This window comes from Monodelphis domestica, chromosome 4, assembly GCF_027887165.1.
Source record: "Monodelphis domestica isolate mMonDom1 chromosome 4, mMonDom1.pri, whole genome shotgun sequence".
Taxonomy (NCBI): Eukaryota; Metazoa; Chordata; class Mammalia; order Didelphimorphia; family Didelphidae; genus Monodelphis; species Monodelphis domestica.
The window spans coordinates 308,257,864-308,280,363 of NC_077230.1; the positions used below are offsets into that span (position 1 = coordinate 308,257,864).

A 22,500-nucleotide genomic window follows, 5' to 3' on the forward strand; every position below is an offset into this window, starting at 1 on the left:
GAGGGAGGGAGGGAAAAGGGAGGGAGGGAGGAAGAAAGGTTTTAGGGATGGAATGTCTTTCCAGAAGAATAAATATTAATCAGATTATTTTAATTAAGTACATACACATTTCAAAGAATGTCTCATTTAGAGTAATGGGGTAGGAAGACAGCTAGGTTGCTCAGTGGATAGAGAGCCAGACTTGAAGCCAGGTCCTGGGTTCAAATTTGATCTCAGACATGTCCTCTCAGTGACCCTGGGCAAGTCACTTAATCCTAATTTGCCTAGCTTGTACCACTCTTCTGACTTGGAAATGATATTTATATCAATCCTAAAACAGAAGGTAAGGATTTTTTTAAAAAGAATAATGGGGAAGAAGTCAACCACAGTTATGACATTATTCTAGAAACAGATATAGGCACCCCCCCCCATTTTGCTCTGATATTTCAGACACCAGATCTCATTGGAAATATTTATAAGCTAGAAGACAGCACAAAATTGACCTGCATATGAGTAAATACATCAGGCAGTCCACTTTGCTGTAATGATCCTAAAGGGAACTGGGATATTGGCCTTCTCATTTACATGTTGGTCCCCAGAATACTTGTAAAGTTCACAGCTATAAAAGAGCCCTGATCTCCAAAGCCTGAGAACAAACTGAACAATCTGGACTCCACTGGCATGGGCAATGAACGGTATTCGGTATAACTCTTAGGAAGACAACATGCATATTATTTCAGACATAAATATTAGTGTTAGGCATTTATCATTAAATTGGCATCATGCCTGCCACTGCACATTTCTCTTTTTGAAGAAAATATCTCAAGAGAACAATAACTGCTTCTCTATCTTGAACTCGGTAATACTAATGTCCCAAAAAGCCCCATTAATATCTGTCTCTCAAGAAAGTCATCTCACCATTTAGGGGAATGTCTTTCTTATTTATAAGCTTGCAATTCAAGGGGGGGTGCATATCTTTGGATTTCTACTTTTCTCTTTTCTCTTTTTTTTAACCACAATAATATTTATTAACACAATACTCATCCTTTGACAATCCCATAATCCTCAATCTGAATATCATACATTGCACAAAGTAGGTACTTAAGAAATGCTTATTGAATGAATGAATGGTCATAGCAAAGGTATTGTTTCAAATGTACTTAGATTCTCTGCCTCATACAGAAAAGTCCACAATTCACTTCACCATGTTTCTATATGGATTATCAGATGTGTTTTCTTTCTTCTTTTTTTGAACCCTTACTTTCCATCTTAGATTCAATACAGTTCTTTCTCTGGATGTGGATAACTCCTGAACAAATTCTTGAAGAAAAAATATTTTCTGAAAGTACAAGCACTTGGAGGATGTATTTCTACATGAATGAAGGAGAAGGAATCTTGGGAGCTGTATATTTACATAGATTTTGAGGTCAGAGGAAATCCCTCTCATTTTCCATTCAGAGGAGTGATAAGATATCAAGAATGAATACAAATGAACTAGGAGAGCTCCAGTGTTTCTTTGTCTCCTATAAGGAGAAGACTAACACTTCTGAGATGGGATTATTGTTTTAGATATGACTGTGTAATAGACTTTATCAGTCTCATTCACAAAACATATATCAACTTTGATACATGCCCAACCCCAGAGAGCAGAGATGGAAATTAAATTCACTTTTGTTAGAAACACTAAAACAGGAAAAACAGTCTGGCCGCTTAAGCTCCTGATCAAGGACTATGGAGGTAATATACATAAAAATAATTCCATAAGTGACATAATGGTAGTTTAATAACAATAAACTATAAATAGCAACATCCATACCAGATGACCTGGCTAGATAATTCTGTCAACACTCCATGCACAACACACACACACACACACACACACACACACACACACCATCACCTTCCTAGTCTCACTTGTGTTCTGCTGCTGCCATGACACTTAATACCAATATCCAGCTCATGACTTCCAACAAGAGAAACAAATGAAAATATTAGGTATTTATCATACTGGGTTTATACTTTCAAAGTATATTATTATATCTTACATGAATCGTATACATAACACAAAGTAAATAAGGTAATATTTATAAAGTGCTTTACACAGTGTCTGGCACATAGTGCCAGATAAATGCCAACTATGATTATAAATGATAGCTATACATTTTACTACTACCCTATTCACTGAAGAAACTGATGGGGGAAAGTGCCTTACAAAGGTCCCAGGTATATCAAGAGGAGAACTAAAATATGGACTGCCGGGATCCACCTACTTATGAACAAATATCACAACTAGTATACTGGTGCTCCTAAGGGAGCATAAGAGGGTGCAACTAAGTGGTTTAGTTGATAGAGAATCAGGGTTAGAGATGGGTGGTCCTATATTCAAAACTAGCCTCAGAAACTTCCTACCTGTGTGACCCTGAACAAGTAAGTTACTTAATCCCATCGCCTGGCCCTTACTGCTCTTCTTTCTTAGAACCAATACACAGTATTTATCCTAAGATGGAAGATAAAGATTTTTTAAAAGAAGAAAAAGAGTCTTAGTATAAAATGGTCAAGTAAGTGACAATGAAGTGAGTCAGAAAGTAAATTTTAATATCATAAGAAAATAGGAAATCTACTAGAAATAAATACCAAGAAGTCTCTATTATAAACAGAAGAAATTTGCCAAATAAGTGCATCCTAGAAAGTCACATGTAAGTGCTGTGAACAAGAATAAGGAGATATCCATCATTTGGACAACAGCTGAACAAATAACAGTATGTGAACACAATGAAATGTTATTGTGCAAACTGGGGGGAAAGTAGATGCCCATTAATTGAAGACTGACTAAACAACTATGCCCCCCCCAAGTGAAAGTAACAAAATTCAAAAAAGATTAAGCAGGACTTTAATAAAGAGATTTGAAAAGATAATCCCAGACTTTGCAGAAATGGCAGGTCCATAGGTTTTTTTATGTTACACATATTTTCAGACTTTTTTCAATATATTGATCAGTTTTGCTGATTTTCCCCCTTTTTTTAAACCTATCAAATGGAATAGCTCTATATGAAGGAGAAAAAAAGGGGGATACTTGGGTTAAGTATGGTGATATAAGAAAAAGAAGACATCAATAAAAACTTATTTTTAAAAAATGATTATGCCATAAGAAATGATAAAAGGGATGAATTCAGGAAAAAAAAATAGGAAGACTTGCATGAACCAATATAGAATAAAGTGATGTGAATAGTAGTAAAACTATAAAGAAAAATAACTTTGAAATATTCAAAGTCTCTGATCAATGCAATGAACCACACAATAGCAGAGAACTGTTGATGAAGCATGCTACATAACTTGAGAGATGAAGGAAGGACTCAAGACACAGAATGAGATACATTTTTAAACATAACCAGTATGAGAATTTTTTTCTTTGACTATACATATTTGTTACAAAAATTTTGTGAGCAGATGACAAGAAAAAGAAGATAGTGATGGAGTCACAAAAAAGAAAAAGTATCATTGAAGCATTTTATCTACACAGAAGATAAAATTTAAAAAAAGATGGACAGAAACACAAATGAGCATGTCAGTTTTGATAATTACATGTTGAATTATTATACACTTAAAATAAAAGCAAGCTGTACATAATAGTCAGCCTCATATACAATTCTTTATTTTACTCTATTTTATATAGAAATATTGATTGTTGATTCTGTTCAGAATTTTTTTCATTGATTTTTTTAAAGAAACAAAGAAAAGAGACTATCTCAGATATAGAGGATGAAAAGAAAATCCTAAAATGGGGGCTCTGACTTTTGAAAAGGGAATAGGAGAATAATTCTTATAATATGATGTAAAGACCTAAGAACTCTGACCACCCATGATTCTAAAATAACATTCATCAAGCATGCTATCCTCCTCAACATCTCATTTCCCACCAAGTTGCATGAATTTGGGACTTTGGTTTCTCCACCATGTCTATATCATAATTTGCTCAGTTATTCACTCATTTGATGGGCGCCCTCTTAGTTTCCAGTTCTTTGCCACTCTACTTGGAGATGAATGAGTATGACTAAGAATTGTAAGGCTAGCCTTACTGAAGAAAAGCAGTTATAATTATAAAACCCTTGAGGTCCAGAGCTGAAATAGCTGACAGGTATGCCCAGAAGTCCAGCAGAGACCATGAGACTAGCTGAATAAGATGTTCAGCAGAGAATAGAGAATCCTAGAAGAGAGCGAGAGGGAGGGAACAACAGAATTAATATACCCAGGTGTGGGCCTTGGAGAAACTATTGTATAGCAGACATTAAACTGAGAAAGAATAGTAAGATATTATTACCTGGAGGCACAGGCAGCTCATCAATATCAGAAATGTTAGGTGACCCTCCACAAGCATCCCCTGGTACTATAGGCCGCTGACATGAGCTCCTAATGTGTGGTATCTCTGAATGCCCACTTTTCCCCACTGATGGAGGAGGGAAACCTAGGGTGAAGAGGAAAGGAATAAGCATTTATTAAACACTTACCATGTGCAAGGTAGTACATTTAGCACTTTACAAATAATTCATCCAGTCGTCACAAAAACCCTGTGAGGTACGTGAGATTATTATCCCCATTTTACAGTTGAAGAAACAAAAGTAGACATAAGTATATGGCTTTGGAAGTCAGTGTGCCCCATGTTTATGAGTACACATTCTGTTGTTATCTTTATTACTGTGCCATTTCATTTTTTAAAAAAACAGTGTCCCCATTGAAAGGCTGGAGTGTATGGCACTGATTCATAGACCTCCAAAATGGATCCACGAACCTCCAAAGGACCTTGATTAGCTATTCTGTACCTAGAGTATAGCTATTCTGAGAGTCCACAGTATGAGAAGGTGGCACACTAGGTACTATAAATTTGAAATAAAAATAAAGCATCTTCTTTTATTTTTTAAACTTTTAATATTTATTGTTCCTAATTATCTTACAAATAATTCCTTTGGTATATGAAATGTTCAAAAATATAGATAGGTGATGTTTTATCCTTGTCTTTTTTTGACATTTTTAAATTTGATCAATTTCAAACATTATTCCTTGGTTACAAAAATCATTTTCTATTCCTCCCTCCTGTCCCACCACCCCTCCCATAGCCAATGCGCAATTCCACTGGGTATTGCATGTGTCCTTGATCAGAACCCATTTCCATGTTGTTGGTATTGGCACTGGGATGTTCATTTAGAGTCTACATCCCCAATCATATCCCCTTCAACCCATGTCATTAACCAATTATTTTTCTTTGGTGTTTTTACTCCCGCAGCTTTTTCTCTGAATGTGGATAATGTTTTTTTTTTTCTCCTATATCCCTCCGGGTTGTTCAGAATCACTGCATTGCCACTAATAGAGGAGTCTATTACATTCAATTGTACCACAGTGTATCAGTCTCTGTGTACAATGTTCTCCTGGTTCTGCTCCTTTCGCTCTGCATCACTTTCTGGAGGTTGTTCCAGTTCCCATGGAATTCTTCCAGTTAATTATTCCTTTGAGCACAATAGTATTCCATCACCAACATATACTACAATTTGTTCAGCCATTCCCCAATCAAGGGCATCCATCCCCTCATTTTCCAATTTTTTTCCACCACAAAGAGCACAGCTATGAATAGTCTTGTACAAGTCTTTTTTCCTTATTATCTCTTTGGGGTACAAACCCAGCAGTGCTATAGCTGGGTCAAAAGGCAGACAATCTTTTAGCTCCTTTTGGGCATAATTCCAAATTGCCCTCCAGAATGCCTAGATCAATTCACAACTACACCAGCAATCAATTAATGTTCCCACTTTGCCACATCCCCTCCAGCATTCATTACTTTCTGTTGCTACCATGTTAGCCAATCTGCTAGGTGTGAGTTGATACCTCAGAATTGTTCTGATTTGCATCTCTCTGATTATAAGAGATTTAGAACACTTTTTCATGTGCTTATTAATGGTTTTGATTTCTTTGACTGAGAATTGTCTATTCATGTCCCATGCCCATTTATCAATTGGAGAATGGCTTGATTTTTTGTACAATTGATTTAGCTCTTTGTAAATTTGAGTAATTAGACCTTTGTCAGAGATTTTTGTTATGAAGATTGTTTCCCAGTTTGTTATTTCCCTTCTGATTTTGGTTACATTGTTTTTTTTGTACAAAAACTTTTAAATTTGATGTAGTAAAAATTATTTATTTTACATTTTATGACTAAGTCTTGCTTTGTTTTAAAATCTTCCCCTTCCCAGATGTCTGACATGTATACTATTCCATGTTCACATAATTTACTTATAGTTTCCTTCTTTATGTTCAAGTCATTCACCCATTCTGAGTTTATCTTGGTGTAGGGTATGAGGTGTTGATCCAAGCCTAATCTCTCCCACACTGTTTTCCTATTTTCCCAGCAGTTTTTGTTGAATAGTGAATTTTTGTCCCAAAAGCTGGGATCCTTAGGCTTCTCATAGACTGTTTTGCTGAGGTCACTTACCCCAAATCTATTCCACTGATCCTCCTTTTTGTCTCTTAGCCAGTACCAAATTGTTTTGATGACCACTCCTTTATAATATAGTTTGAGATCTGATACTGCAAGGCCACCTTCCTTTGTATTTTTTTTTCATTATTTCCCTGGATAGCCTTGATCTTTTGTTCTTCCAAATGAACTTTGTTATGGTTTTTTCTAATTTAGTAAAAAAGTTTTTTGGAAGTTCGATGAGTATGGTACTAAATAAATAGATAAGTTTGGGTAGGATGGTCATTTTTATTATGTTAGCTTGTCCTACCCATGAGCAGTTAATGTTTTTTCCAATTGCTCAAATCTAGTTTTAATTGTGTGGAAAGTATTTAAGTATTTTATATTGTCTAAGGTGATTTTGAATGGAATTTCTCTTTCTAATTCCTGCTGCTGAGATATGTTGGAGATACATAGAACTGCTGATGACTTATGTGGGTTTATTTTGTATCCGGCAATTTTGCTAAAGTTGTTGATTATTCAGACTAGCCTTTTAGTTGATTCTCTAGGATTCTTTAAATAGACCATCATATCATCTGCAAAGAGTGATAGCTGGGTCTCTTTATTGCCAATTTTAACACTCTCAATTTCTTTTTCTTTTCTAATTGCTACTGCTAGTGTTTCTAGTACTATGTTAAATGATACAGGTGATAACGGGCATCCTTGTTTCACTCCTGATCTTATTGGGAATTCATCTAGTTTATCCCCATTGCAAATGATGTTGGCTGATGGTTTTAGATAGATATGGTTTATTATTTCTAGGAAAGACCCTTCTATTCCTATACTTTCTACTGCTTTCAATAAGAATGAGTGTTGTATTTTGTCAAAGGCTTTTTCTGCATGTATTGAGATAATTGTGATTTTTGTTGATTTGCTTGTTGATATGGTCAATTATGTGGATAGTTTTCCTGATATTGAACCATTCTTGCATTCCTGGTATAAATCCTGCCTGATTATAGTGAATAACCCTCCTGATCACTTGCTGGAGTCTTTTTGCTAGTACCCTATTTAAGATTTTTGCATCTATGTTTATTAAGGAAATTGGTCTGTAGTTTGTTTTCTTTCTCTGTTTTTGACCTGCCTGGCTTTGGAATCAGTACCATATTTGTGTCATAAAAGGAATTTGGTAGAACTCCCTCTTTGCTTATTATGTCAAATAGTTAGTATAGGATTAGGATTAGCTGTTCTTTGAATGTTTAATAGAATTCACTTGTGAATCCATCAGGCCTTGGGGATTTTTTTTCTTAGGCAGTTCTTTGATGACCTGTTCAAGATCTTTTTCTGATATGGGATTATTTAAGATTCTATTTCTTCTTCTGTTAATCTAGGCAATTAATATTTTTATAAATATTCATCCATATCACCTAGATTGACATATTTATTGCCATATAATTGGGCAAAATAGTTTTTAATGAATGCCTTAATTTCCTCTTCATTGGAGGTAAGTTCTCCCTTTTTCTATATGATACTGTTGATTTGGTTTTCTTCTTTCTTTTTTTTAAATTAGATTGCCCAGTACTTTGTCTATTTTGTTTATTTTTTTCAAAATACCAGCTTCTAGTCTTATTTATTAGTTCAATAGTTCTATCACTTTTGATTTTATTAATTTCTCCCTTAATTTTTAGGATCTCTAATTTGGTTTTCTTCTGGAGGGCTTTAATTTGTTCACTTTCAAGTTTTTTTGATTTGCATGTCCAATTCATTGATCTCTGCCCTCCCTAATTTGTTAATATATGAATTCAAGTATATAAATTTTCCCCTGACTACTGCTTTGGCTGAATCCCATAACATATGAAAGGATATCTCATCATTGTCATTTTTTTCAATGAAATTATTAATTTTTCCATAATTTGTTCTCTAACCAATTTTGGAGAATCACATTATTTAATTTCCAATTAATTTTTATTTGGCTCTCCATGTACCCTTACTGATCATTATTTTTATTGCCTTATGATCTGAAAAGGTTGCATTTATTATTTATACTTTTCTGCATTTGTTTGCCATGTTTTTATGACCTAGCATATGGTCAATCTTTGTGAATGTACCAAGTGCTGTTGAAAAGAAGATGTATTCCTTTTTGTCCCTATTTATTTTTCTCCATATATCTACTAACTCTAAATTTTCTAAGATTTCATTCACCTCTTTTACCTTTTTCTTATTTATTTTTTATTTGATTTATCTAAATTTGATAGTGGTAGTTTCAGGTCTTCCACTATTATAGTTTTACTATCTATTTCCTCCTTTAATTCTCCTAGTTTCTCCATTAGAAATTAGGGTGCTATACCATTTGTTGCATACATGTTGATTAGTGATATTTCCTCATTGTCTATACTCCCTTTTATCAGGATGTATTTACCTTCTCTATCCCTTTTAACCAGTTCTATTTTTACTTTGGCTTTGTCAGATATCATGATTGTAACTCCTGCCTTCTTTCTGTCAGTTGAGGCCCAATAAGTCTTCCTCCAACCTTTAATTCTGACCTTGTGAGTATCTACCCACCTCAGGTGTGTTTTTTGTAGACAACATATGGTAGGATTTTGGATTCTAATGCACTCTCCTATTTGTCTATGTTTTATGGTTGAGTTCATTCCATTCACTTTCAAAGTTATGATTGTCACTTGTGAATTCCCTAGTATGTTGATATCCTCTCCTAGTTCTGTCCTTTCTTCTTTTGCTATATCCTTTTAAACCAGTGGTTTACTTTTAATCCATCCCCCTAATCCCCTTCCTTTGTATGCATCCCTTTCTTGTCCCTCTCTTTTTGTTTTTTTTAGGGTCTATTAAGTTCTCTCCTCCCTCTCCTTCCCTCCCTTTTGGTACTCCCTCCCCTGTACCCTTCTTAGTTTCCCCTCCCTTGCCTGTTGGATAAGATAGAATTCAGTATCCCTATGGATCTAGGTAATCTTCCCTCTCAGAGTTGATTTCACTGAGAGTAAGGTTTAAGTATTACCTATTAGCACTCTCTTCCTCTCCTTCTTATAAGAGTATCCTTCCCCTCCCCTTCCCATGTGTATCTTTGTGTGAAAAAGATTATTCTATTTATTTTATTTCTTCAAGTATCTCTTGGTACCATCATCGATAACCCCCCCCACCCTTTTCCTTTTTTTTTGCATATCATTTTATAGCCCTTAATGACCCAATCTTTTCCTATGAGTGATTCTTCTAATTACTATAATAATTAATACAATTTTTGAGAGTTAGAAATGACGTTTCCCCATATATTAATACATATAATTTAATCTAATAGTAACCCTTAAAGAAGAGAGTTTGAATTAAAAAAAACATTTTTCTCCTTTTCTATCTCTTTTATATTTACCCTTTCATTTTTCTCTTGATCGTTGTGTTTGGATATCAAACTTTCCACTTAGTTCTGGTCTTTTCTTTACAAATACTTGGAAATCTTCTATTTTGTTGAATGACCATACTTTCCCCTGTAAGTATATAGTCAGCTTTGATGGATAGGTGTTTCTTGGTTGAAGACCCAGTTCTCTTGCCTTTCTGAATATCGTGTTCCAGGCATTGTGGTCCTTTAGTGTGGAAGTTTCCAGGTCTTGTGTGATCCTGATTGGTTCTCCTTGGTATCTGAATTGTCTCTTTTTGGTTTCTTGTACAATTTTCTCCTTAGCTTGAAAGCTCTGGAATTTGGCAATTACATTCCTGGGAGTTGTCTTTTGGAGATTTAGTGTAGAGGGTGTTCTATGAACTCTTTCAAAGTCTATTTTTCCCCCTTGTTCAAGAACATCAAGGCAGTTTTCTTGGATGATTTCTTGTATTATTATGTCAAGATTTCTGTTTATTTCTTGCTTTTCAGGTAGACCAATGATTCTCAGATTGTCTCTCCTTCCTCTGTTTTCCTGATCTGTCACCTTGTCAATAAATATTTTATGTTTTCTTCTATTTTGTCAGTCTTTTGACTTTACTTTATTAATTCTTGCTTTTTTGCAAGATCATTCTCTTCCAGTTGCCTAACTCTGGTCATTAAGGACTGGTTTTCCTTTTCAGTTTGGTCTATCCTGCTTTTTGTGGCTTCCAGCTGTTTCTCCAATTGGGAGTTCTTGTCTTTTAGACTGTTGTTTTCTCTTTGAATTATTTCCCACTTTTTTTGCCAGAAGGCTTCCATCTTTTTGATAAGCTCCAATTTGAATTCTTCCAGAGCTTGTGGACAATTTCCATTATTTTTGGAAAGTTTTGATTTTGTTTGAATTTCTTCCTCTATTTCCTCTGTAGCCTGGGTTTTCCCTCCATAAAAATTTTCTAAGGTCAATGCCTTCTTTCTGTTTTTCTTAGAGGGTGTTTGTTGGTCCTGGGCACAATTAGGCATCCCTGTGGTGGTTTTTCCTTCCCTTTTTAGTCAGAAATATGAATGAGATGGGCAGGTTCTCTGTTTATGGAGTTAAGGATCAAGGTATTTGCCTGAGGCAAACTATCGAATCTCCGCAGCCTCCGCTGTTCGCAGAAGTACCCACAGTCTCCCCAGTGAGCCAGGGTTTCCGGTGTAACTGCTCTCAGGGGTAGGTCCCCGGCAGTCTTAGTCAGCTTTCAAGGACCTAGAGGTGCCCCTTGTTCACTCTAGAGGTGCCCCTCACTCACTGATTCTGGCATATGCTGGCTCTGTCTCTGTCTCTGTAGGTGGAATGGGGTAGGGTAAATTGGCTCACATTTGGGTGGGAGCTTTTTCACCCTCTTATAGTGTGGAAATGCCAAAACCCCACGTACCTTCAATGCTGCACCCTACTGTAGAATTCCTCCATTCTTCTGAAAACATGTTTTATGTTCTTTTGAGGTTATCTATTTCAGTGGGTGCTGGGGAGAGGAAGCGTCCCACGTCTAGACTACCACCATGCTTACTCAGAAGTCAAAGCATCTCCTTTTAAAGGCGTTTATCTTCTACAGACAAGGAAACTGAGACTGGGGGGGGGGGGGAATGACTTCCAAGATCATGGAGGTAATAAGTAGGAGAATCAGAATTCAAATTCAGGGTCACAAACATTACCCTCAGTGTTTTTAAGACTACATTGTTTAGGAACTAGACCAAATGGATAAAACAGGGGTCACCTAAAGCTATGAGTGAAGATTAAATGCAATGATATTAGGGTACCTAGGTAACAGAGTAAATAAATGCCTAGAGTCAGGAGGGCCAGGGTTCAAATCTAGTTTTAGATACTTCCTAGCTATATGACCCTGAACAAATCACTTAACCCCAACTGCCTAGCCCTTACCACTTTTATGTCTTAAAATTGACACAAAGACAAAAGGTAAGGTTTTAAAATAAATAAATAAAAGCAATGATATATGTTGATATGGGATTGTATTAAGTCTTCAATAATATTGGACTGAAGAGGAAGTGCTCAGATATAACTACAACAAACAAAAAAGAAAATATAGGTACATAATGAATCCCAATTAGTAAGAGGGCCTGTGGATTGAGGAGATCTTGGGCTAAAATTAAAGTGTAGGATTTAGTTATAAAAGGTTTTGGCATGGCAAGGCAAACAAGGATTTATTAAGCATTTACTTTGTGCCAGGCATTGTGCTAAGAAGTGATCTATTGGCACAGGTTAAGCTTGAAAAGTTGGCAGTGAGATGAGGCACTATTAAAAATGAAGGTAGATAGCAATGATTACTTTTGTTGCAGAAAGAGGTAATAATGTGGCTGTAAGAATTTGAAAACAAGAATAATTGGAGGGGGACAATTCTGGAAACATGAATACACTTGGGAAGAGGGTTGGTAAGCCATGGTCTCCACATTACTGCCATTTGCATAGGGTAGAATTTTGAATTCTATAACATTAATTAACATTCCCTACTAAATTAATCACAACTTAAGTTTTATAATACTATATAATTATCAGTTATATGAATATTATTTCCATTTAGAGATGGGCTGCCTGAAAAACAAGCAAGCTATCCCTGGGTAACAGAGCAAATTGCTATTGGGAGTTTGGGAGTCCATTGGGATTCCATATCCATCCTACCTCACCCCCAAAAAATCATTAAGTACACTCATGTTCAGAAAATCTCACTTCCATAATGATATGAATTCCTCAGAGCTAAGAAGATTTGGACTGCATCTTAAACTATAAACTTTAGCAGAAACTGAGAGGTCAAAACTTCCAAGTCCATCAAACTGTACTCTCTCCAAATCAAACAGATATATCTCTCTTTTGTAAATTCCTTGAAAGTAGGGACTGCTTTATTCTTTGTCTTCATCTACAGAGCCTACATAGTGCCTGGCACGTAGCTGACACGAGAAAAATTCTACTGATTGATTGACATTTTACTCTGAGAATATCAGAAAAATGCTAGCATTCATTTGTCATTTCTGACAATTTCTCCTATACTTTGTGAGAAAAGAGAACTCATTGAATACTATGTGGGATACCTATGAGAGCCATGTGAAAAAAGGTAGATATAGACAAGAAAGAATCTCTTCCCCTCCCCCATTTTTCTCTACATTGAGCTAACATTGCATTTAGCCATTCTGCCTGACTGGGGTAGTAGAAATCAGAAGACCTCTGTTCAAAATCTAGCTCTGCCATTTACTACTAGTGGGCAAGAATTGTAATTTTTCTAAAGCCCATTTTCTTCATTCATAAAATGAAGAAATAGATTACACCAGAAGTCCAGTGCTTTATCCACTGAGCTACCTACCAGCCACAAGGAAATTCAAAGCTCACAATTTCTATTTAACATTTGTTATAAGCTAAGCTACAAGGTTGAATGAGGGCGAATGTATTTATCACCTATACCATTCAAATCACAGCCTCTCAGAGGCATCATTATTAGACACTCTTCCAACTCCTTGCCATCTGCTTCTATGTTTCTAGCAAAAATCAGCCCTGCTAATGATAAAAGGACATATTCATGTATGTATGTGTATGTGTGTGTGTGTATGTGTTTCTTACCAAGACACTGGAAATAGCATTCACATATCCTTGTTTCAAGAGATTTCTCCTAAGCACATAATAAGAGGAAAAGAGCTAGAAAGGATCTAAGCACAGCAATAACTCTTCTTTCTTCCCAGCAGTCAGTTACTTTAAAAGCCAACAACCATATCAAAGGAACTCACAATTGGCACTGATTTAGCACCACTTATTACTGCATAGGAGTCTTCCAACATGAGAATGTGGAGAATATTGCTTATGACCAAGGAAATAGGACCAACCCAAGCTACATCACTTTCCCAGACACAGAGTATTTAATCAGTGAATTTACAAAGAATTAAGTCTCAATGAACCTCAACAACATAGTCATTGATGCCAAATTCCTGATTGGTCAAAGATTTGATGATGTAATTGCTCAGTCAGACATGAAGCCTTGGCCTTCCATGATGGTCAGTGATATGGGCAGACCTAAGGTCCAAGTGGAATGCAAAGGAAAGACCAAAAATTTATATCCAAGGGAATTATTTCCTATAGTCTTGACAAAGATGAAAGAATTGCTGAAGCTTAATTTGTTAAGATTGTCACAATAGCAGCCTATTTCAATAATTCTCAATATCCAGCCATCAAAGATGCTGGGACCATCTCTGGTATCAATGTGCTCTGAATCATCATCGAACCCACTGTTGCTCCTATTGCTTATGGCTTGGACATAAAGGTTGGTGATGAGGGGAATAGATTGATCTTTTACCTTGGAGGTATACTTTTAAAGTTGCCATTTTATCATTGAAGATGTCATCCTGGAAGTCAAGTTCACCAGCTGGGGATGCCCACTTGGATGGGGAAGACTTTGACAACCACATGGCCAACTCTTTCATTGCTGAGTTCAAGCCAAAGCACAAGAAGGACTTGAGTGAGAACAAGAATGCTGTCACAATCTTTATGTGTAACATTTGTGAACATTAAAGTGAGCCCCTTCGTCTAGTACCCAGGTCAATATTGAGATTGACTCCCCCTATAAAAGTATATATTTATCACCCATGCCCATTTGGAAGAGCTGAATTCTGACCCCTTCCATGGCATTTTGGACCCTATGGGAAAGGCCTTAGAGATACAAAGCTAGATAAATCTCAAATTTATGTCATTACCTTAGTGGGTAGTTCCACTTAGATCCCCTGAATCCAGAAACTTCTGCAGTACTTCTTCAATGGCAAGGAATTCAGAAGTATCAGTCCCAAGGAGGCTGTTGTCTATGATGCAGCTGTCCAGGCTGCCTACTTGTCTGAAGAAAAATCTGAGTAGTGTTCAGGATTTGCTGCTATTGGATGCCACTCCTCTTTTCCTTGGAATTGAAAGTCCTAATGGAGTTATGACAGTTCTGATCAAAAGAAATACCCGCATCCCCACTAAGCAGACAGATCTTTACCACTTTCCCAGATAACCAGCCTGATGTGCTTATTCAAGTTTACAAAGGTGAGAGAGCAATGACAAAGGATAACAATCATCTTGGCAAGTTTGAGTTCAGAGGAATGCCCCCTTCCCCCAGGGGTGTTCCTCTGATTAAAGTAACATTTGACAGTGATGCAGATGGCATCCTTAATGTTTCTGCTATGGATAGAATACCAGGCAAGAAGAATAAGATCAACATCACTGATGACAAAAGTTGTCTGAGCAAAAAAAGATACTGAGCATATGTTCCAAGAGGCTGAGAAATTCAGGGCTAGATGATGAGAAGGTTTCTCGCAAGAATCCTTTAGAGTCTTGTGTGTTTTTAACATAAAGGGTACCATAGAAGATGAGAACCTCCAAGGCAAATTGGAGATACAGACACAGAAGATCCTTAACAAATGTAATGTAATAATCAACAGGAAGGATGAGAACCAGATTTCTGAGAAGGAAGAATCTGATCAGCAGTAGAAATATTTGGATGTCGGCAATCTCATCATACTAAGCTGTCCCAGAGTGCACCTGGCATGCCTTTTGGCTTCTCGGGGAGGAGAGCAAACCCATCTAGAGATGTGCCCTTCAGATTCACCATTTAAGAAGTCTACTAAAAACACCAGAAGAAAGAGTAACACAACTTTCCAGAAATTGGAGCACTCATTTGTAACTAAAGCAAGAGTAGTTTAAAAGTAACATTTAAATTATTATATACTGAACTCAGACACTTCCTAGCTGTCTGACCCTGGGCAAGTCATTCAACCCCAGTTGCAAAGCCTTATTGCTCTTATGCCTTGGAATCAATATTTAGTATTTATTCTAAGTAGAAAGTAAGGGTTAAAAAAACAACTATTGTGTAAATCTGGGTATTCTGCATACCTGAATGAGTGTAGAGGGAAAGAAATGAACATCAGTACCATCAACAAGTAGAAATGCAATTCTTATCACAGAGAATAAAATCTACTTAAAATTGGCACCATAAAAGAAAGGGGAAAAAAGATAAGAGTTGGAAAAGGATGCTGCATTTAGAGTTAGAAGACATCAGTTCAAATCTCAAATTTTCAATTTACTGCCTCTATGACCTTGGAAAGTCACTCAGTCATATTGTACTTCAATTTCCTTATTTGTAAAAGGAGGGGATTATAATAGATTGTTCTCCAAGGTCCTCTCCAGCTCAAAAGCTATGATCCCATGAAGCATTATTATTTCTAAATAGAAATATAATCCTCCCCCAGAGCCCACCTTTGATGCAAAGTCTCCTTTTGCTAAGGAAAAAAAAAATACCAAATCTGACCTGAGTGAGTAACATCTGGCAAAAAGGAAGAATCACTTTTGTTGACTAGTCAGAACACCATTTCTTCTCACCCTTGTTTTCATTCAAGGTCATGTGCAACTTGCATAAATATTACATGAATCCTGCTTGCAAAAGTCACTAGCTCTGTTGATTTCAATATGTAGCAGTAGAATAACAGAGGGCAAAGTCTGCCTTTTCTTGAACCTTCTTAGACCTTTCATTTTTGTATCAAGAAATATAAAGACACCCTGTTCTAGTTGGGCTATCATGAATGTACTTTCCTGTAGGATTAAGACTTTGACACTCAGCCAGTTGAGGCTTAGATGAGATTCTTGTAAAAGGAATATCTCCAGTGATCACATGTGCTAGGATCTAGTACAGCACAGAATATGATAACTTGCAGGCCAGATACTTGAGAATGAGTCAATTTGAACGGAAGGGATGCAAGAGTCTTCTTTTTAAACTTTTATCTTTTGTAGTATCTACAGTGATTGTGGAATTATACACCCAGCTGACATTTCTAGCCCTTTAGGAAGTTCTTCCAAAAGAGGCCAGTATTGCTGAGTTTATAAATAAATTGTGGCAGCATGAGACTAAATGTTTCCAACACATTTTGGCGGACAGGCTGGCAGGGTTGGCTGCCTAAGAAAGATTTTCACCCTGCATGAGATCTAAACTTGTATCTGTCAAGTTTGACTTGCTAAAAATTGTTCCTTAATTTTTGCCATGGAGCACCTTAGTTGTGTCACTTAAAATTTTCCTTCAAATGGAAATTCCTTTACTGCATGTCTCTAGGAAGTTGAAGCATACCACAACACCCTGAGAAGGCTCTTCTTCTCCCTGCTCTTTTTTCACCCAACTTATTCACAATCCAAAGTGCAGTTAAGCTTGGGATCTTGGGAATTAGTTCTGTTTGGAAATAATACCTACAGACCCTGGAATTGTAGCAGAAGTTGACCCTTCGGCCTCATTCACCTTCATTTCAATGGACTAGATTGTTGGGGAGAGGTGCGGATATTTTGAAGGCAGGAGAAACTGGAAGTTGACTCTCCATATGTGAGTACTCTGAATCTTTGTAGATGGGAGAGTGAGCATAAATATTGGACATCACTTAAAGAAACTTTTAAGCCAGGATTTCTTAACCAGATATCAATGAACTTATTTTTTAAAATTTCCTTCTTTAATGTAATTACTTCTCTTTGTAATCCTATGTATTTTAGTGTATGGGTTTAAAAACATTACTAAGAAAAAGGGTCCTTAAGCTGCAAAGGTGTCCATAATGCAAAGTTCCTGCTCTGTATACCTTCCAAATGGAAAATTCCTCAGTTCCTGCAATAAAAAGAAACCAACGAGAACCTAGAGCATCACTCCTACCTCCTCTTTCTTATCTATGATTTGTTTTTTAGAAATGAATAAAACATGTCTCACTATAGATTTGCTTTTGGTTTGGGTCATTTGAACAGAATCCACAGAGGCAGGGACTATATCACATCTGCATCTTGCAGTGGGCCTGGCAAACAATCAGAATATGAATTGATAATAATGATTGATACCTTGGTCATGTTTAGCTGAAGATACTTTAGAGTTTGCTTTTCAAAATTAGGTCTTAGAACCACTGATCCCTGACCAGTCAGAAAGTCTGAGAATGTGACAGACTTGCTTCTCTCAGGTTTCTTTCATATAATGTTCTGGTATTTGTCTCATCAAGCCAAAAAACTTTTATTAAGATTATGTGCTCAGTTGCTCAGTGGATACAGAGCTAGGTCCAGAGATGGGAGATCTTGGGTTCAGATGTGGCTTCAGATACTACCTGGCTTATAACCCTGGACAAGCCATTAAACCCCAGTTTTCTAGCCCTTACCACTTTTCTGCCTTGAAACCTCTACTTAGTATTGAACCTAAGATGGAAGGTAAGCATTTTTAAAAAAAGATTAAAATTATGTGTCAGGCACTGTGCTAAGTAGTGGAAATACAAATAAAAACAAAAACTAGTCCTAATCTCAAAGAACTATCTTTTAATGAAAATAAAAACACCAAAAATATATGATTTATATATATGTGTGTGTCTTTATATAAATATATATATATACATATATATATATATCACTGCTATATATAAAATCACTTCAAAGGCTATCAGACTGAAGAATATTTTAAAAAATACCATTCTGAATGGGTCCACTATAAATGTATTTAGATAATTTCAATAGGGACTTCACTAAGGTAAGGCAATTCTTTCTATATATTCCTTTATGGAGTGGCAAAATAACCCAAACTCTGCTCCTAAAAAGGACAGATTCAAGTCTCTCCAAGCCACGGCGCAGTGTGAGATCAGGAAGATGCAAGACCTATGGTGGGAAAAAAAGGCAGAAGAAATCCAGAGCTTTGCTGATACGAAAAACTACAAACAATTTTTCAGTGCCCTCAAGACTGTCTATGGGCCATTAAAACCCACCACCACTCCCTTGCTATCCTCTGATGGTGACACTCTCATAAAAGATAAAAAAGGCATCAGCAACAGGTGGAAAGAACACTTCAGTCAGCTTCTCAACCGACCCTCTTCAGTCGACCAAAGCGCCCTTGTCCAGATCCCCCAAAACCACACCATTGAACAACTTGACATCCCTCCTTCAATAAAGGAAGTCCAAAAAGCCATTAAACAAATGAGTGCAGGCAAGGCACCCAGTAAAGACGGGATCCCAACCGAGGTGTACAAGGCCTTAAAGGGAAAGGAGCTTCAGGCATTCCACATAGTGCTGACCAGCATATGGGAAGAGGAAGACATGCCCCCAGAACGCAGAGATGCCTCCATCGTAGCCCTATACAAGAACAAAGGCTCACGAGCAGCCTGTGACAATTACAGAGGCATCTCACTACTCTCCACTGCCGGAAAGATCCTCGCCCGTGTTATACTCAACAAACTCCAGTCATCTGTTTCAGAGCAGAACCTGCCTGAATCACAATGTGGCTTCCAACCAGATTGCAGCACCATCGACATGGTCTTCACGGTGAGGCAAATGCAGGAAAAATGCCTTGAGCAGAACCTGAGTCTCTACATTGTCTTCATAGACCTGGCAAAGGCATTCGACACAGTAAACAGGGATGCATTGTGGGTGATCCTCAGCAAGCTCGGTGGCCCAGTAAAATTCGTCAAACTGATCCAGCTCTTTCATGTCGACATGACAGGGGAAGTCCTATCTGGTGGAGAGACTTCTGATCGCTTCAACATCTCCAATGGTGTGAAACAAGGCTGTGTCCTCGCTCCAGTACTATTCAACCTATCCTTCACCCAAGTATTACGACATGCTGTGATGGATCTAGACTTGGGCGTCTACATCAAATACTGACTGGATGGCTCACTATTCGACCTTCGCCTCCTGACTGCAAAAACAAATACAACAGAGAGACTCATCCTGGAAGCTCTCTTTGCAGATGACTGTGCTCTCATGGCCCACCAAGAAAATCATCTCCAAACCATTGTGGACAGGTTCTCTACAGCAACAAAACTGTTTGGCCTGACTATCAGCCTCAGCAAAACAGAGGTGCTGTTCCAACCTGCACCAGGGAGGCCAACGAACCAGCCATGCATAACTATCGATGGCACGCAGATTTCTAACGTCAACACTTTCAAGTACCTGGGCAGCACCATCGCCAACGACCGGTCCCTAGACCACGAGATTAATGCCAGGATCCAAAAGGCCAGCCAGGCACTGGGGCGGCTGCGCTCCAAAGTCCTCCAACACAGCGGTGTAAGCACTGTGACGAAGCTCAAAGTGTATAACGCAGTGGTCCTCAGCTCGCTCCTGCACGGTTGCAAGACATGGACACTGTACCGGAAGCACCTGAAACAGCTGGAGCAATTCCACCAATGCTCTCTCTGGTCAATCATGAGGATCCGATGGCAGGACCGAATCACCAATCAGGAAGTCCTTGGCAGAGCCAACTCCACCAGCATCAAAGTCACGGTCCTCAAAGCCCAGCTACGATGGTCTGGACACATCATCCGCATGGACCCACAGTGAATACCAAGACAGGTATTTTATGGTGAACTGTCAGCTGGACTCAGGAAACAAGGCCGACCAAAGAAAAGATACAAGGATCAGCTAAAGTCAAACTTGAAGTGGGCTGGCATGACACCAAAGCAACTAGAACTCGCTGCCTCTGACAGAAGCAGCTGGCGAACCCACATTACCCATGCCATCACCTTTGAAGATGAAAGATGCTGACGTCTTGCCACTGCGCGTGAACTCCGACACCAGGCCACAACCGCATCTCCCGTAACAACTGGCATCCCATGCCCCATGTGCCACAAACTCTGCGCCTCAGCCTTTGGACTCCAAAGCCACATGAGGGTACACCGTAGATGAAACTGCACAAAGACAATAGTCATTCTCGGTCACCGAGAGACAACCACCACTATTCCTAATTAAATCACTATCCATCTCCATATAGCATCTTTACCAAATGCTTGTATCCCTCCTGAAGCATACTGTTTGCACTCTTCCCCTCCCAACTCAGTAGAGAACCCTGCTTCGTATTGCAATGAAAAAACGACGCTATTCATGGACAGTTTCCTCTTCCTCCCCACCACCACTTCTCATTTGACATCACTAAGATGCCTTCCCCAAAAATAATCTTTTTTCATTTCTCACTTGAAGAAGTGGCCTTTCTTTTTCTCAAGGCTCAACCCTCTAAATACACAAATGATGTTATTCCATTCCTTCTCCCCCAGCACATTGTCACCCTCTTGCATTCCCAGTGTCTTACATTATTCAGTTTCTTCCTATCTTCTGGCTGCTTCGCTACTACCTACAAACATGCTCATGTCTCCCGTTCTCAAAAAATCCTCACTTAATTTGTCCATACCCACTAGCTTTCAGTCATTTTTCATATGTGTCTGTCTCTTCATCATCCCTTTTGGGGTTTCCTTGGCAAAGATACTAGAGGGATCTACCATTTCCTTCTTCCACTCAAAGAACTGAGGTAAACAGATTTAAATAACTTGCTCAGGGTCATAAAGCTAGTGAGTGTCTGAGGCCATATTTGAACTCAGGTCTTCCAGACTCCAGACCCAGTGCTCTATCCATTATGCCATCTAGCTTCACAGGCATATACCAAGTGCTCAATATATACTTGTTCTCTTCCCCTTTCCGAGAAAGATATCCCCACTTCTGAACTTATCTGTTATTGTCAAAGGCATTGACATCTATTCAGTTCTCCAAGATGAAAACCTATGTGTCCACCTGCATTTACCATGCTTTCACCCTACCTCTGAATGCAATCTATTGTCAAGTCCTGTCAATTTTATCTTTGTTAACATCTCTCAAATATGCCTCCTTCTCTCCTTTGACATTGCCCCCCACTTTGGTGCGGGCCCTCATCACCCGCTCCAGAACCATTGTGATAGACTGCCTGCCTTATGTTTTTTTCCACTTTATTCTACCCTCCATTCAGCCAACAGTAAACTTCCTAAAGTATGGATCTAACCATGTCATCCTACTTCTTTGTTCAGTAAACTCCACTAGTTCCCTATTACCTCTGGCATCAAATATTGAATCCTCTGATGTTTCCAGTCCTTCCTAACTTGCCTCCTTCCACCTTTTCAGGCTTTTTATACATGACTTATCCCCAAGAACTCTAAGATCCATTGACACTAACCTTGATGTTTCTAAGAATTAGGGTCTTTACCTCACTATCATTAGTGAGATGCTACAGCTAAATTTGATCATTTAAAAGTAAATTTGAATATTAAAAACCTTCAGTAGAAAACAGTCCCATTTCCCTTAGATAGAGTTGGCATATAAAATTTTGTATTCAGTCGCTTGTCCATACAGTATTTTCCTTTGTTGATCAATGTTTTCTCAATGAATAAAAAATATCTTCTTATAGCTTAAAAATGAGTTTATATTTTCCTGAAATAATTTTTTTCTATAAGGTCACTTTCCGTTGGGTTATATAACTTTTGAAGACCCACAAGAATGAGGTTCTGATTCTTTTTAGAAATGTCCAACTTCCCTTTCATTCTGGCCAAAACCCAGGAGTGACTGTCATTCAATGAGAATTCCCTTTAAAAAAAAGAATAAAAATTGTTATGTGAAGAGATAAATATGACTTTGCTATGAAACCAAGTTCTTTCAACTTTGGAAAGCCTTGAATTCTATACTGCAAAGAGAACAAGTACCCATTTTAGTATCTTACCATTGCTTACAAAAGCCTAGAAGGGGTAAGGTTATAGAAAGGAACCAGAATTAAAGTGCATTTTACCTGACATGCCAATGAACTCCTTGGAAAATAACAATAAGTTTTAAAGACAAAGAAATGATTTAAGCATCTTTCCTAGGCTTCCATCAAACCTAACAATTATCTTTTCATGTAACACACTATGCTGTTCTAGTTTGCTGTCATTCAGCAAA

The 22,500-nt window shown here is 37.7% G+C and overlaps 1 pseudogene; it reads right to left on the minus strand.

Annotated features, from left to right (window-relative positions):
- Nucleotides 1-14,216, minus strand: part of LOC103102031 (eukaryotic translation initiation factor 3 subunit C-like) — an 18,528-nt pseudogene extending 4,312 nt beyond the window's left edge.
- Nucleotides 14,217-22,500: the final 8,284 nt, after the last annotated feature.